At 36.3% G+C, this 17922-nt stretch overlaps 1 protein-coding gene across 1 annotated transcript in view; it reads left to right on the top strand.

Moving 5' to 3' along the window:
• Positions 1–653: 653 nt before the first annotated feature.
• The window catches only part of IRSp53 (Insulin receptor substrate 53 kDa), a 198141-nt gene continuing 180872 nt past the window's right edge, over positions 654–17922 (top strand). The window contains exon 1 of the mRNA XM_089734406.1: positions 654–1550. The gene's annotated coding sequence lies outside the window, so the exon portion shown is untranslated. The remainder of the gene's footprint in view (positions 1551–17922) is intronic.

The raw sequence follows: 17922 nt of genomic DNA, 5'->3' as shown, positions 1-17922 counted from the left end.
GCAGGCAGGACGGTGGTACCTACCCGTGCGGACTCACAAGAGGTCCTACCACCAGTAATTCGAATATGCACCGCCTAGCACTCCCAATTCATAGACAGAACTTCGGTGATTTCTTCCTGACCAACAGGAGTCTTCAATAACGCAAAACGAGCATTTTTCATCCATGTCGATAATGCAATTTATTAAGCGAGGCTTAAGACAAAGCTAAATATTTTACCTATATAATAAATGTTTAAAATTTTAATGTAATGGATTTACGTCCCATGTGCATTGAACCGATTTTTTTATGAGGGAACATCGCTGACCCAGTTTGTGATCGTTGCGGGTTCACTAGGAAAGGCTTACGGGTCCAATATTTGGTTGCCTTTACGTATTTCCTTACTATATCCATCACATATACCATAATGCCATTTCTATGCATTCTATAGGCGAAAAGGCTATTTTAAAAAGTCTTAACCTAATTTTAACTTTGGATACCTCACTCACGAGCATCTTGCGTAACTACGCATAGCCTTCAAAAGGTGGTATAATCTGGTTCAGAGGGCTGATATCCAATTTGCCGCCGAGTATGGCTTCCACCGCAACCCGCGTAATTGACACCGAAAGCAAAACCGCAATTTACGAGACGGAAAATGTTAAGTGCGACCGCGAAACAAAATCATTTTACAAAATTACAGCACGCAGCATTTTAGTCTCAATATTTTTTCAATAAAACTGTAATATCTGTATTGTGGTCACCGCGCACCACAATGACGTAACTCTCAATTCGAACACTACTACTTTATAGATTTAGTTTAGAAAGTTGACATCTTGTCCATCGCAGTTATTCCGCGCTTCTAGCACCAGCGGCCGGGCGGCAACTTAGTGTAAGAATGGAAGGCTTTATTTAATGGGAACTGATTCGGAAAAAAGGGCTCTGTGGGCTCCGGAGCGAAGAACCGGATTACTGTGGCGATTCCGAAAAACAAATCCACTACGATTTACGTACCGTAAACTCGTTACGCGTTTCGAACGAGACACGTTCGTATTAATGAGAGCAAAGGGAATGTGTGTCTTGTTGTGTTGACGCGAGAGTTCATATCGGGTTAAGGAGCGTTTGTTGCGTGCGTCGAAAAGCGGCGAGAGAGAGGCGAGCTTACTGTCTATGAGTTTTGCAGGTTCATTGGTAGGAAGTGTCGTTATCACAGTCGCTGTTCGACGGTCGGGCGGCGTGCATGAATCAGGGCGGCTGGATTTTCTCGTTGCGGCTTTTGCTCCCTACGGCATAAGTTTTGTCGAGATCACGCACCGGCGGCGTAATCGTGACGTCCTTACCCTATTCATGAATGACCACGGACGAAAAGAAAGTGAAATTGCATTTTAGGACGTGACAGATTTTACATTGTGTACAGATTTTGTTGCTTGGTGTTAACATTTGAAGTGCTTCGCAACAGTGGACAGGCTTCTTCGCGTGATAAACGAAAACTTTTAGACGCATCTCGATATCAGCACGGTTTTTTATTTAAAACTGTGTCTAGACTATTGATGTGCTTGTTCAATTCCCTTTAACGGTAAGTACATTTACATTTCAATAATCAAAAGTTTTATATGCGTCGCATAAATGCTGTAAATTTCAAAGATTACATTTTTTTCTATATTAAGTATACGTTTGACATAGCTACTAGTCTAAAGTCATGAATTTTATAAGCACAAATCTCGGTGATTAATGTAAATTGGTTTATAAACGACTTCTAGCCGGCTTATAATGGGGGAACGGAAAATAAAAGTATTCACAAGAAAAATAAAAATGCTAATTTTATAATACCGCGGCAGTTATTTATTTTATGAACATATTTGTAATTCAAAATTGAAGCGCTTGTACGTTCATTTCTTTTTAGGGTCTCGTAACGAAACGGCTAAAAGAATAATCTTTATAATGTTCAATTTGTCCATATGCCACGACAAAGAAATTTTTAAGTTAGAAGAAAGTTACTGTTGGCAATGATTCGCCTTAGAATGGTGTTTTGATTGAGTTCTTGTTAGTGGTGGTTTGTTGTACACTAAGCGATCTGTTATATTTTGATGGGTTTTTGATGATAAAGATAATATATGCATGTTTATATTGCGTTTTTAATTTGATCAAACTGTTGCCCACTGAGTTTCTCGCCGGATCTTCTCAGTAGGTGATAATTCGGATCCGGTGGTAGATTCTGCGAAGCATTGCTCTTGCTAGGGCTAGTGTTAACAAATTATCTCAGGTTGAATTCGCGAACTTACCTACCCATCCGGCCGTAGCTTAGGCTACCAGCGAATAGGTAGGACTGATGTTATGAGCATGTTTTCTTCTTACAAGTGTGACATTTGCGTGAAGCCATAGGCTATTTGGGTTAACGGTACTCGGAGGCCATAGGTATCACCATGTGTATGCTAATATCCCCTTTGAGACAAAGAGACCCAGTTGAGTAATGAGTTTTATTAGGACCTATAAAACAATGACCTAACACTTTTCGATCAGCAAGCTATAGAGATAAGGTTTGATAATCAGAATTACACTGCCCAGCGGCTGGCTAAGCGGAATGATTCGTTCATATATTTTCTTATAGCCTCTTTTTTTTGATACATCATTTCACTGCGGCTTATACATAACTTACAATCTTGATCTAGGTCCAATCTTGATCTAGGTCGGACTGAATGAAATCGGGATTGATTTTTGTTCTTTGGTTAGGAAAATATAAAAATGTATTTGTGGGATAGAAATTTAATTCGCTCTCACACGTATCAGGTTGAAGGAGGGCTTACTCTGTCCTTTCTGTACAAAACAAAAAAAAATACATACTCAAAGCACATTATTCTTAAAAGCCTTCCAAATATGATCGTTGGAACATATCAAACATAATGTCTTGTGTGAAAAATATTAAATTTGGAGTGTATTGACATGCCGCTGATCAGTATGCATCGTAGGTATCAAATGCAGAGATGTACTTAGAGTATTAAATTACCGTGGCATTTAAAAGACGGAACAGTTAACATATAAAAAATACAATTTGGAACTGTTCTGTTTATATGAATTTGCATTTAAAATATGTATGTAGTTTTTGGCCATGTAGTGAGGTATACTCGTAGTAGGTAATAGGCAATAAGTAAAACTTACTGCACTAAATATGTCTCTATAATGATTGCTAACGTTTCGACTTCAGCAGCTAATCAAAAAAAAACTATAGGGAAAATAAAAAAAACAGAACAAAGAGGTCCTGTTAAAGTGATAGCTAGAAGAAGCGTAAAGATTTATTAGCAGTGTCAAAAATAATACATGTCGTTTTCTCAATATTGTTTGTGCGGGTAGCAACGTTCAGCCTATTTCTGCTGTGAAACTGTCACGCATTCCCGTTTGATATGTACGAGTAGGATATATATGTATATTAAAGATGATATGTAATGAATACTTCGCGATCGTAATTTTTAAATGACAGTACACATGTTCTGATTGGCCATGGGGCCAACGACCTAACTAACCGAAAATAAAACACAGATTCTTTAATTGCGAATCTTCTTTTCTTTTCAAGTCGGCTATAATAATGAAAGGGCTAAAAAAAAACAATTTGAATAAACATTCATCTAATATCACTAAACACAACAATAATATATTATATCGTAGCATCGGGTATGGTTTCTGAGATATGACTTTAGTTGAAAGTAAGATAAAGGGTAGATTATCTTGTTTGAAATGGGTCACAAAAAAATTGACAGACTCCACGTCTGACTTCAAACAGGCTGCGTCATGCCGGTTTCATATTATATTCTCTCCCTTAATTTAAATATTGGGCTACTTGTATTACAAAAATGTGTAGTGTGGAATATTGTTATTTTGGGGCTGTTTACATTGCGACGGCACATGTACAGATTCGACCTTGCTACTAATTAGTCTGTACCATGCGGTCCATGCCACCCATGATCGAACACAGTGGAAGAACGTCACATGTAGTCGCGATCTTCAGTAGTGAGGGAACAATATAGAAGAACTAATCCAGTCCACTGCTACTGCGAGAAAGAAACCTTTCTACGGGGCTGCTCGGCCTGAGGCAGAAAAAGATACTTATTGCTTGGGGAGCGCGTTCTCTGCCCCGAGGAGGTAAACAATATTTATTCAAGAAAAGTATTTAAGTTTATGTTGAATTTGGTCTGGTACAAGAAGAGATTTAATACTCTGAGGTGGTCACAGTAGATCCACGTGGGGCACAGTAACTGGCGGGCTTATGGTGTCACCATGGCAGTAATAATAATTATGATACATTCACAAAATCTACCGTGTCAACTTGAATATTTTATTGTATGATATCTTTAATATTTTATTGAATTACTTGTTGGCTTTCGTTAATTAGGTCTCCATTTAATAACTGACTTGAGTATTGCTTGATACGCCTTCACCTTGGATGGAATTAACGAGTTCAACTATAGGACTCGCAAATATTGACATTTAGACTATAAATAAAATTTCAAAAGTTATGTTTTATGTTCGACGGAATACATAATTAATTTATGGTAATATAATGTCCGACACGGAGGTTAGATGGGGGCTCTCTTATGAATCCGAAATATTTTTCCTGCTCACGCTATTTAAAATAAATCGAATTTGCGACGACGACTTTTCATCCGCGAAAATTTTATAAAAGTTTCGACGTGATTACATTTATTCCCTTTATTTACTTTCGTCAAGAAAAAAAAAATCCGTCTTTAATCACAGTATCTTAAAATTTGGAAAAGTTATCTGGAAATGTAATTACTCAGGGGGGGGGGGGGGGGAGGAGATAAAAATATGCGTAAAATGAAGTAGGAAAGCGTAAATTAAAGTTTATCAGATGAAAGCAACATGACTGAGAATGGTAATAATAATGAGATGCTATGAACAATACAATTATTTTTTTATACGCTTGAAAGCAATTATGTTTGTAGTTAATCTCAGTATTTACTACTTATTGTTGTACATGCGTTATTAGTTCGGTGGTAATTTTAGATAATTTTTTAGAAATAGAAAAAAAATATAGTACTCTTAACAAAGTTATAAAGTTACCACTATAGAAATAAAGAAAACACTAAACATCATTATAAAACTTATTCAATACACTCATCAAAATAATTTTGATAACAGCAAAAAAATCGTAAAGTTTAAAGATATTGTATTGAATGAATTGTATAATGTGTATTGAATTATATAAATGCTTACTCTTTTGCTTGTAATGTTTTTGCATAGTTTAGTATGTTTTCGGAGGCGTGTGTTCATTCTAATTGAACGCAATCCGGCTATGGTGTTATTATTAGTCTAAGCTTAAAAATTAATGATCATCATAATCATCATGTCTCATTTCCACATCATTATTGAAACTTTATTCATCGATCCGATAAAGCGATAGATAGAAAGCTATTTATATAGAAATAAAGACCATTTGCGACATGTGTCTTTAATAGTCAACTCAAATTGTATTTATTTTGAAATATCTGAGACATTAAACTACCCCATTCAGTTTCTCGCCCGACCCTCTCAGTGGATCGCGAATCTGTTCCGGTGGGAGATTCAGATATGCTCTGCCCTTCCTTAGACTAGTGTTAGAAAATTCGCCAGACTGAGTCCTGTGAGATGGTCTAGATGTTCGGTGAATCTACTACAGTGAGGTTACCAGCATAGGAACATTAAACAGCAATAGTGTTTACTACCAGTACCGTATATTTTACATTAAAATAATTGCAGTTTTCCGTAATGTCAAATTAAGTTGATCTTAATATTGTACAGTCTAAAATCGGTATATGGACTGATATACCGTTGGGAAATATCAAGAACGAAATGGCAATCCAGGGAGGAGATTGTAATTTTAAATCGTAAAGCGATATTGATTTTGATCGGTCAGAGTGTAATTTGGCACTTGGGACAGACATGATTTTTCGAAGTTTCGGTCGCGTCTCGCCCTTCCGCTGCGTGACTTGGCTAGCGAGAGACGAGATTAATGACAGGGGTGGAGCTAATCACATAGATCTATGTTTACACCGAATCTTTAACTACTGATTACAATTTACTGGTGGTAGGACCTCTTGTGAGTCCGCACGGGTAGGTACCACCGCCCCACCTATTTCTGCCGTGAAGCAGTAATGCGTTTCGGTTTGAAAGGTGGGGCAGCCGTTGTAACTATATTTGAGACTTTAGAATTTATATCTCAAGATGGGTGGTGCATTTACGTCGTAGATGTCTATGGGCTCCAGTAACCACTTACCACCAGGTGAGCTGTGAGCTCGTCCACCCATCTAAACAATAAATAAAAAATCAATAAAACTATAAGTATAGTAACCGACAAAGAGTTTCATGCAGCGCTAATAATTATTTTTTCCATAAAAACTGGATATATATTTGTAGTGAATTAAAAAAAAAAAACTTATAGTTAATTATAATACTCTAAATATTTTTTGATAAATCATATAATAGCTAGAATATTAAATCGACTAGACTCAGTCATTATTGCTTTTACAGAAGAAAGCTTTAAAATCCATTCGACGAAAATACATGTCGTGAAATCCATCAAGTTTTTTTTTTATGTAGATTAGAGTTGTTGCATTTTCAATGTAAATGAAGATTTAAATGCTTTTACGGTCGATAAAAACCATACATATGCCACATGACAAGATTTCACTAAGAGCATCACACTATTTTTGTCGTTGCCCATAGCATGTAAATACCATCGTAGAATAACAGGTTTATACCGTTACATTCTAAACGCAGTAATCAGGGAAAGCTGGGCGCGGTTGTTTTTGCCATTGATGTCGATAAAAACTGAACTCTAAGAGTTTTCTCCAACGAACAGAGCGATCGATAAAAACATTATTACGCGACGGTGTAACCAGTAGCCTTTATCTGAAATAGACCTCTGACGGGTTCGATTGTTCTGATTCGCATACAACCCGTTTGACCTCTCCAACTGATAATTCAACAATCCTTTCTCTAACGCACGAGATGTCAGTTTCATTGTATCTTTTAATTTATATTGAAAAGGATATGTTGCAAGAGGTTTTTAATTCGGTAGAAATTTGGTTGCATAATATGTAAATCTTAATTGAAGCAAAAACTTTGTATCCCTTTTTACGAAAATTGCGCGGACGGAGGAGTATGAAATTTTCCACACTCATAGAGAATATAGAGAAAAAGTGCACAATGCTAATATTTTTTTAAATAATGTACAAAAGATACATTAAATCAATAAAGAAAACATTACACACACTACGTACCATGTACCATGTGTATTTGACGCACACACGCATGCATACTATTTATTGTCAAACTTTGGTTCTTGACGTCTGTTGTCAAATTGAGAATAGATTAAATATTGTTTGTCTTTGTTAATATTTTTTATAGTGTGGTCTTGGCGAAATTTGTGATTATAGAAGTATAAAATACAATCATAATAGTGTACAAACTTACAATTGCCATTAATTGCAATAGTCGAATTTCGACTACTGCGGGACCTCTAGTTCCAATAATTACACGTTAGTACGTTTCGATCGTCGTATCACAAATCCGAAATCTTCAGTGAAAGTGTCATCGGTGCCTATCCATATATTTAATACGTTAGAAAACCGCCGGAAACAGACATAAATCATTGAACTCTCACTTTCGGAGCTGGCGGGATCGAGAGGCCCGAAATGAGTACTTAACCCTCAAATCGTGACACGCTTACATCAATGAGAGTAAGTCGATAAAAACATTTTCGTGTCGTTTCGATTACGTTACATTTCATTGCGTTGCGACAGTTCCAGCGCGAGTCGTCACGAAGGACCAGACCGCGAGTCACGCCCCAGAATCAGACATTTTAGTTATTACCTCAGTACACGTAGATTAAATGTATTATACATAGTATTAGAATCAAAGAACTCAATGTCTTCCTTATAGCAGCCATTATTCTTTTGTTATCTGTGGTTGTTTAGATTGTTTTGCTATAAACTCTAGGCCTAAGACGCATTGATAACCAGCGCGGCAAAAATTATGCGTTCTGTTTTAAACGACATTCGTTATAAAGTACAATTGATATTTCAGCATCATGTCAGCGTATTCATCTAGCGCGTAAAAACACACAATAAATCAATCCAATTCTCCCTCTGATTTCATAAATAAAAGTATCCCTGACTAGGCTTAAACTCCTGAACGAGTTTTATAATGTTACGCCACTCAGAACACTAAAAGCGCAATGAACTGTAATGATAAGCACTTAAACTCTCCCTAATGCAGTTAGCTCATTGCGTGATTTGTCACGTTTAAATTATTAGTTAACACTTTGTCTACGGATTGCGGAGAAAAAACTATTTTTATGTTACATATTATGTAAATAGACAATGAGTGAACGATGAAAGAAATCAATTAGTTTGTAAAGTTGATTATTATTATTAAATATTTAATTCCGCCACTTTGGCAAAAAAAAAATTTTTTTTTTTTTATTGCTTAGCTGTGTGGACGAGCTCACAGCCCACCTGATGTTAAGTGGTTACTGGAGCCCATAGACATCTACAACGTAAATGCGCCACACACCTTGAGATATAGTTCTAAGGTCTCAGTATAGTCACAACGGCTGCCCCAACCTTCAAACCGAAACGCATTACTGCTTCACGGCAGAAATAGGCGGGGCGGTGGTACCTACCCGTGCGGACTCACAAGAGGTCCTACCACCAGTAATTACGCAAATTATAATTTTGCGGGTTTCATTTTTATTACACGATGTTATTCCTTCACCGTGGAAGTCAATCGTGAACATTTGTTGAGTACGTATTTCATTAGAAAAATTACTACTAGCTTAAAATTGGAGCTTTAAAACCTTTTATATAAATTTTGTAGCATTTGAGTTACATGTGTGTGTTATTTTTAACTTTAAACTCACTTCAACGTTGGTAATTAAGAACATTGAGAAACATTTCACGGTCCAATGTTAAAATGATTACAATAGTTCGAAACTAGGAAACCGGCACTTTTATTTGAAGCGTGCGCAACAGAAAAATTATTGATTGCGAGATGTTCACTCGCCAAGGTTGTTCGATACGGTGTGAGGTTCCATTGTATATGCGAATTCGACCGTACACAGCCCGTATATAGGTTAATGAAGAAAACTTTGATTACTTTTTGTCCACTATGTACGGACGTTTACAAAAAGTTCTGATTTTAGATCTTGTTTCGTATAACAATTGTAATTTTGAATTACTGGCAACTATATCGGCTATAAAAATGAGGCTGTTTGGCGATTTATTAGAGAAGGCATCGTTTCTTATCTGTGGATAGACGACAAACTAAATGAAAAACAATTATGTGAACAAACATATTTTACTGAAATTATTTGGCATCTACAATTCGCCAGACCTATTTAGGTAATTTTTCGCGTATTTTTGATTCATTAGTATTTATTAACTTCGTGTCTCATTCATTCTTATTCAGTAAAGATGCATTTCATAGCATTTTATATCTTAATGAGGACGCTCTTGACTCCTCTGTTGAGGACTTTGGTAAGCTTGGTCAAGAAAATACATGTCACGATGAATACGCAAGAAACAATAATTTAGAGCAGTTATAATCAAACAACAAAATAACGAGGAGCTCAAACTCGTATACAAAGCAGTAAGACAAACTTGACCGACAACACACGTAGTCAATGTAATTAACTCGATACATCTCCCATGTCGATAAATTCATTCTTTTATTTCTTTAATTTCATAGCCATCTCGATTCTTATTAAATTCTATTCACGCAAGGCAGATGAGCGGTTTTAGAGTGGCATTCTTAGGAGACAGGAGAACGGACCGTTAGTGGACGTGTCGGAATTCGCCATGTCGGTACCGTTATTGACAACCAGGGATGTCCGCTTTGATATATCGTTTTATGAAAATCGATTCAAACATTGACAGAAACAAATATTTCGCGACGTAACTATAAATATTTTTTATAGAATCATAAAAATTTGATCTCCAATTTACAGCTTTCGAAGTGAACGGCGAATGAGAACAAAACTGTTTGTTTTAGGTTAGTACTCTAACACAAATAGTGATGTGTAATTAAACTACAGATAAAGCGTCAATTAGCGCCATTGCTAAAAATGAATTGAGTAACAAACTTAAATAGTACGATTTATCTACGTGATCTTTATTTTCAAGGTAATAATGATTTTACTGATGCAAAGTATGTTTTTGCATTGCGCACTTTAATTATTTCGATTATGTGGTCATATGTAGTTACAATGAACATGCAATTCGTAATTAGTATCTTGAGCGTATTTATGGATTTAACTAAGCCACTGAGTTTATCGCCGGATCTTCTCAATGGGTTGCCATTCCAATCCTGTGGTAGATTCAGAGAATCACTGCTCTTGCTAGGGCCAGTGTTAGCAATTTTCTCAGGTTGCGCTGACCTTACGGCCCGCGCGTAGTTGGTTTACCCCCTTAGGCTACCAACGATCAGGTATTATTCTATTCGTAATAGTAACAATGAGTAAACAATAACACATATAAAACAGCAACTATATTACGGTACTTTTTAATTTTTATTTAAAATACCAAACGTCTTACAACATGAGGTAATTAAAAAAATAACGCATTATTCACAGTATGTCGCTAATCGATTTGTAATCTTGTTTTTTTCTTTTAATCAAAATAATTAATCCTTTAAATGCACACCCCTAATAGAGTAGTACCCTGTTGTACTTTTGCAAAACAACAATAAGCAATTTTGAGTGTGCTGTTAACCTTGTATCTTGTAACCAGTTTGAAAAGCAATTTTTATTCTATAAATGAATTTTTAGATTGCCATATTACATTAATTACGCGAATGTCACCATTTTATGTGAAATATTTAAATTGATGTGTTTATTCGACCTTTAAGGTGGGTATAGCGAAATTGGTTTGTATTTTTGATCAGATAGCTTTTTTAATTGTCTTGTAGGCAGAGGAGTGATGGTGAGTGGTTATCGTTTTTAATGGACATCAGCAACGCTAGGAACACAGCGAAGTAGCTGCCTACCGCTACTGTTATTTCAAGCTAAACTTCAGATCAGTTTAAAATCAATTGTGCTAGGGTGTTGTTACATATTTTCTCTTTATTGCATAATTAATTGATTGTTTAAAATTTCGGCAACGGGACATAATTAAAATCGATATTTTGACGACAGATCTTCACTGACCGTGAAAATGATTCGTTTTCGCTATTTCGATAGTGTTTATGACTTTTCTTGCTTTTATTCTTAAACATATGTTATAATTATGTAATTTTTTGATCAATAACTCGTTCGTTGGGTATTAAACTAATATTTATTTTATAAAATGGAATGTGCTTATATATTTGAAATTTTAATTATTGCTAGTGAAATAAGTCATGCTCCATGGTGTATGTGCCTAGCTGTATGAAAATGAACGATTTCTTGAGACTACTCGCGATCCTCTTATCGTATGCTGATGATGCTATAACAACCTTCCGGGACATAAAATTGTTATAAACTCCAAGCGAGGATTGTTCCTGTGCGGGAAACGCGTATGACACAAGATCCACATACAAAGCTAAACAAAATAACAAGACTACATCTGTCAAGAATCGATCCAGTACTGGAGCTACTAAAGTCACTAACATAATGAAATTTGTTTTAATGTTGAATCTTTAAGATGTATTAAAATGTATGCTGTTTATACAATATAGGGATTTAACGTCATCGTGGCCTAAGGCAGCCTTTCCCAAAGTGGGCGATAACGCCCCCTTGTGGGTGTTGCAGGCCTAAAGGGGGGTGGTAAGAAACTCAGAACAAATGGGGGCGTTGTGCAGAAGCTTGGGAGGGGATTTGTAATTTCATCTAGGAGGACTCTAAGACACCGACTGAACCCTCGCTATAGTGTTATTTAAGTAGGTGAAAAAATGGGGGCACTAAAAAATAATTGTTTTTCAAAGTGGGCAGTAGAGAAAATAAATTTGAGAGTCCCTGGCTTAAAGGATAACACGCCTGGTGTAATCGTATGGAGTGATGTGATTTTGCCTGGGTTCAAATCCCGCAGGCAGCTACCAATAATTCACGGGCAGTATGTACTTAACACGTGTTCACGAACGACTTCCACGACGAAGGTATAAAACATCGTGTAATAAAAAAGTAATGTGTGCGGTCGAAGGACCCTCGTCAGGATTGAGTTTCTTTTACTTTAGAAAGAGCTGAATTTCATGAGTTTTTAATTTTCGTCTCCTACGCCACTTTTAAATTGCTATTACTTTATTTATAAATATATATTCACAGTTATAAATATTATGTAAATATTAAATTATAGGTAGGCAGCGGCTTGGCTCTGCCCCTGGCGTTGCTGAAGTCCATGAGCGACGCTAACCACTCACCATCAGGTGGGCCGTATGCTCGTCTACCTACAAGGGCAATAAAAAAAAATTAAAAAATTCACATTTAATTTAACAGTATATAAACATTCGTAAAAAAATTTAGAAATATTAAAAAAAACATTCCATCATTCTGAAAACATTTAGTTATAGAATTTTCATCAAATTACTTCTTAACGATCGATAGTTTGATGAATGTTCGTTATAAAAACCGAAACTTTCACTAGAACATTGGATACCAATATATTTTTTTTCCAAAAATTTGTTTTGGCTTTCTCTGCCGTAATGTGAGTTTCAAATTAGCGTTCAATTGTAGAAAGTGATCGTTTTGAAATTACGTTACATTTCTTTACGTTACAGTTAATTATCTTTCCATGGATTTTACGTAAATTTACTTTATGCAATCTGAATGCTACTGTTACGCGCTGGGGTTCGGGATAAATAAAATTCTACCGAAGTACAAATTGAAAACTGTATTCAACACTTAGAACACTTAAAACTCTCAATTCGCTTCTTCCGCTTCGCTTCAGGTAATCCGTTTGCTGTTTCGCTTCGAGTAATTCCGATTACTAACTGACTGCGTTCCGTCTCAGCACCGCTTTTATAGTCGAGACGAAATCCCTAAATATTATAGACCTAAATATTATATACCCCGAGAATATTCCATAAAAGTCTAATATTGTATGTTTCCGCTTTCTGACAATAGATGGTGTTGTACTTCTTGAGCGTTCTAGATGCTACTAGATCCATCGATATTCGTTCGACTATTCGGCGATAGATGGCGTTACTCTTACCGGCTTAACACTACTGTTCATCGAACATAACATTTAAGTCTACTTTAGCGGTCGTGCTCTGCCTTGAAAAGCACTCCCCATCTCTTCCCGTCAGGGTCATAACGATGACTAATGCGTATCACCAGATAATAGGCAGCAGCGTCGGAGCCCATAGACATTTACGTCGTAGATGTCTATGGGCTCCGAGAACTACTGAACACCAGGTGGGCTGTGAGCTCGTCCACCCATCTAAGCAATAAAAAAAACACTAATGTTTTCTAAAATCTACTATCGGTCCATTAAATTTTAAATAGCTCCACGGGTAACTATGAATTTTAAAGCGTCTAAATATTCTTAAAAGACAAAATTACGTCATCAAATTTCGTAAGTTCGCTGTGAGCACGCACACCTGGAGTTCACGCGTGAATTGCTTGAGGCCACGGTTACGAGCTGTGTATTTCTTCAGCTACTTACAAAAGTTTAATAATCATTGTATATACCTACTAGACAATGTAAGAATGAATTCAAACGATTTTTACGATTTATTGATTCTTTTTCTTCGGTGTTTATTGATTCATTTTTAATCCGACATTTTGAATACATTACAGTACTTACATACGGTTGGTACGGACGACTCAGACTTTGTTAGTTAAAATTATGAAACAAGAATAATAAACACGAGATTAAACCGTACAAATAGTTTTAATTATGTTTACGACTCGCAAAGGGAAGGAGAAAACGGGTGGGGCAGACGTTATAGTATAGAGACTTAGAAGTCATTTCTCAAGGTGGGTGGCGGCATTTACTTTGTAGTTGTCTATGTGCTCCGGGAATCGTTAAACACCAGTTAGGCCGTGAACTCGTCCACACATCTAAGTAAGAAATAAAAACGAATACGCTATATTACATATAGCGATTACACCAGTCGTCTTATTCTTTAGACCAGGGGCTCTCAAACTTATTTTCTCTACTGCCCACTTTGAGAAACAATTATTTTTTAGTGCCCCCATTTTTTCACCTATATTCATTATTTTTCCTATAATTTGTACAAATAACATGCTTTACTATCCACGAAAACACAGTGATCCTAATACGTAAGCATAAACTTACATTATTGTACAGATAGTACTTGTTGAAATAAATTTCTTTCAGACTACAAAAGGATGGACGAAATAAGACGGTTATAAAAAGAATAGGAAGTAGTTTACCGGGTACTAAATTTAATCAAAACAAATCTATTTAATTAAGATATATTTTTATCTTTTTATTTACATTTTCAAGATGCTAACATTTTTCTATTATTATGGTCAATATGAATCGAAGATTTGGTTTATTGTCCATACTTCATTTACTAGTTAGTGGTAGGGCGTATAAATGAGCATGTACTGGTAGATATCACCATTTTGCTTTATCTGCAACGAATCACTGCATTCTGTTTGAAGTATGAGACAACTGTTATATAATACAAGTGAGGACTTCGGTTTCGCAAGTTACATCCCCAACCCAGACGACAGGGCGACAAACAGCTACCGTTGCCCTACACATGTCATTTCGAATTCTTCCGATCAACACTCAGTGCATTACAAGCACCGGTCATCTGTATCGACGTATAACTTAACCAACTGACAACTTTCTGATTTTCTTCCTAGATTTTCTCAGTGTATCGCGATTTCGACCTAGTCAGCGAAGCACTGCTCTTGTTGTGGCAGATTTTAGCAAATTATTTCAAGCTAGCCCACTAAGTAAGGGGAAGCCAAACTATCTCTTCGAGACTACCGACAGATAAGCAGGCAAAAAACATTCGGTTTCATGCCGCAAGGTGGGCGGCGTCATTGACATTGTGACCTCTATGTGATTAGGATCACACATCTAATTGAAAAAAAATGCAGTGATCATTTTATTTCAATGATGTGATTGAGCGAATACACCGATGCCCGAAATACAGAAACTTACAGGCATTTCTCTTTTAAATATATTAAGTATCTCAAAAATGAATTCTAAATCAAACATGAGAATGAAATGTTGCAACTCAGTTTCTAACAAAAATGCCCATGTAGGAGACTGGCAAATTACCGAGTATTAGATGACACGTAATGAGTACTCATGAGATAAAGTTACGTAAATAATCGTGAATGATGGAACTAAATTAACATTCGCCGTAGGCTTAAAATGCTTACGTAAAAATTGCAATATTCAAGGGACTTTAAGGCTCACCTGGAATGACCCGTATACCCTGATGTTATTCAAATGTTCTGTTCCGTTATATTAATTACTAATAGCTTTATTTAAGCTACTCAAATTTAATGAGCTTCCGACCTTACGCTAAAAAATTAATTTATATTCGCAGTAAGAACCCGTCAAATTAAAAGTGTACAAGTAACCGCCAAAGCTTGAAACAATCTATCATTATATTGATATTTAAATTAAATGTAATATATTTTAGTGTTACGCAAAATACGAATAGATCAATATGTCGAAAGCCAGCTAAATAATTGGTATATTGACTTCCTACCACTTTCACTTATATCAACTTATAAAATGGTGAATAAAGTAATACCTATTATGAAATGTAAAATGATTCAGATTAAACAACTGATTTACGAGCTCTCTCTTACGTGTTTTATTTTAATGTTTTAGTTAGTTATTTTTCCACTTATGGCTCAATAGTATCATGTCCAATGTATGTCCATATGTATACGGGTCTCAAGTAGAAACAATATACTTAACAGTTACCAAAAAAATAAATGCTCTTAGTAAATATGGCCGAAATAAAACATGGAAAACAATTTTGAAATATTTAGTATTCGTTCTATTGTGATGTAAGTTTATCGGTCATCGTTCTCGTCGAACCCGTCGCTTGCGACGAAGGGCTCGGCGAGTAAATTAACCCACAGACACAGCCCACTGAGTTTCTCGGCGGATCTTCTCAGTGGGTCGCGTTTCCGATCAGGTCGTAGATTCTGCGAAGCACGACTCTTGCTAGGGTTCGTGTTAGCAACAACGTCAGGTTTGAGCCCTGTGAGCTCACCTACTTGCCCGGTGACGCTGATAGGGTCTCTCAAGTCAATTAGCTTAGGTAGGAAAAAAAAGTAAGGTTAGCCCATTTATTCTAATAAAAAAACTTTGAATTTTAATATCTAAATCGATCCGATGATAGATTCAGCAAATCACAGCTATGGCTAGAATAGATGTTACAACTAGTAACATCTATTCTAGCCATAGCTAACGTAAAGTGTCTCAGACTGAGCCTCGTGAGCATACTATCCAGTCCAGGCAAATTAGAATAGCCCCTCGTGCCTACTTGTACTTAGATAAGGAAAAAAATTGGTAAATTCAGTAAAGAGCATTCCAAATTTGCGTAATTATGATGGTAGATCGTATTGCGTATGCGCTCGTTTTAATAAGAACCATCATCACTGTCAAGATAGTTCAGATAGTATACTATTATTACTGGTGGTAGGACCTCTTGTGAATCCGCACTGGTAGGTACCACCACCCTGCCTATGTCTGCCGTGAAGCAGTAATGCGTTTCGGTTGGAAGGGTGGGGCAAGCCCTTATAACTATACTGAGACCTTAGAACTTATATCTCAAGGTGAGTGTCGCATTTACGTTGTAGATGTCTATGGGCTCCTGTAAGCACTTAACACCAGGTGAGCTGTGAGCTCGGCCATCCATACAAGCAATTAAAAAAAAAACGACGATGCGCCTTCGATCTCGCCGCTCAACGTCGGTAGGCACATACGTCATGGTCTCTATACACTTTAAACATGTTTTTAATTAGCTTGGTACATACATAAAGGTTACAGTGAGAAAAAAAAGGAATTTGAAATTAGCCAATTACTATTCTACACTATGTTTAGGTATGTCTTGGTGGAGATCGGATATTAGATTGATTTACATTGAATATCGCTTTTTTTTTCCTACCTAAACTGATAGTCTAGAGAGACCATATCAGCGTAACTTTAACTAGTAGGTGAGCTTACGGGGCTCAAACCTGACGATGTTGCTAACACGAACCTTAGCGAGAGCCGTGCTTCGCAGACGAATATTGCATTTCCTATGCTTCGAAGTTGTATCAGAATGCAGAACCTCAGTATTAACAACTGCCCGTAATTACTTAAGAAAATCAAACTTAAGATATTGAATGGTGGTTTAATTATAAATCATAATGCGGATAAACTTGAGCAGAATGATCATGGCTTATTCGATTAATATTGACAAGTTGCTCCACAAACACCTTTCACTGCTAACAGCATTTAATAGTTCGTTGACTCGCACCGGATCTTACAGTATTTGCCTTAGGTTACGTCTGTTGATATAATACGAAATCCAACCATTGGCCAATACCCTACAGTAATTATTTTTACCTTAACGTAAATAGAAAATAGTATCCGTTTATATATATCAGTACACTAAAGGTTTTAATGATGTTTTTTAATTAGCCCGCGCTCGCGACGTATTTCGCAAAGCAGCTGGTCCACTGCTGAGAACTTTTCACGGCTAATTTCGGCTGATTTTTATTTTTGTTACAATACGCTATTTAATTATTAATATGTTTTGTAGAAAATTTCGTACGATCGCTTGCTTAGTGTCCGGTATTCCGAAGCTACCGAAGTAATATTTATTTAATATATAGTAATATTTACTTCGGTAGCTGAATTTTTAAATTCCGTAATATATTTAATAAGAAGCGTTGCCAACCTTGTACTGGAATCACCTCCGACAAAAAATACTCTTGCGAATGTTGACCGGATTTAGGACGATAAGTGTACGATCGTATATATAGCTTTCAATTG

This window comes from Bombyx mandarina, chromosome 17 (assembly GCF_030267445.1).
Source record: "Bombyx mandarina strain Sakado chromosome 17, ASM3026744v2".
NCBI classification, from domain to species: Eukaryota; Metazoa; Arthropoda; class Insecta; order Lepidoptera; family Bombycidae; genus Bombyx; species Bombyx mandarina.
This window is presented reverse-complemented; position numbering and strand designations above follow the sequence as displayed.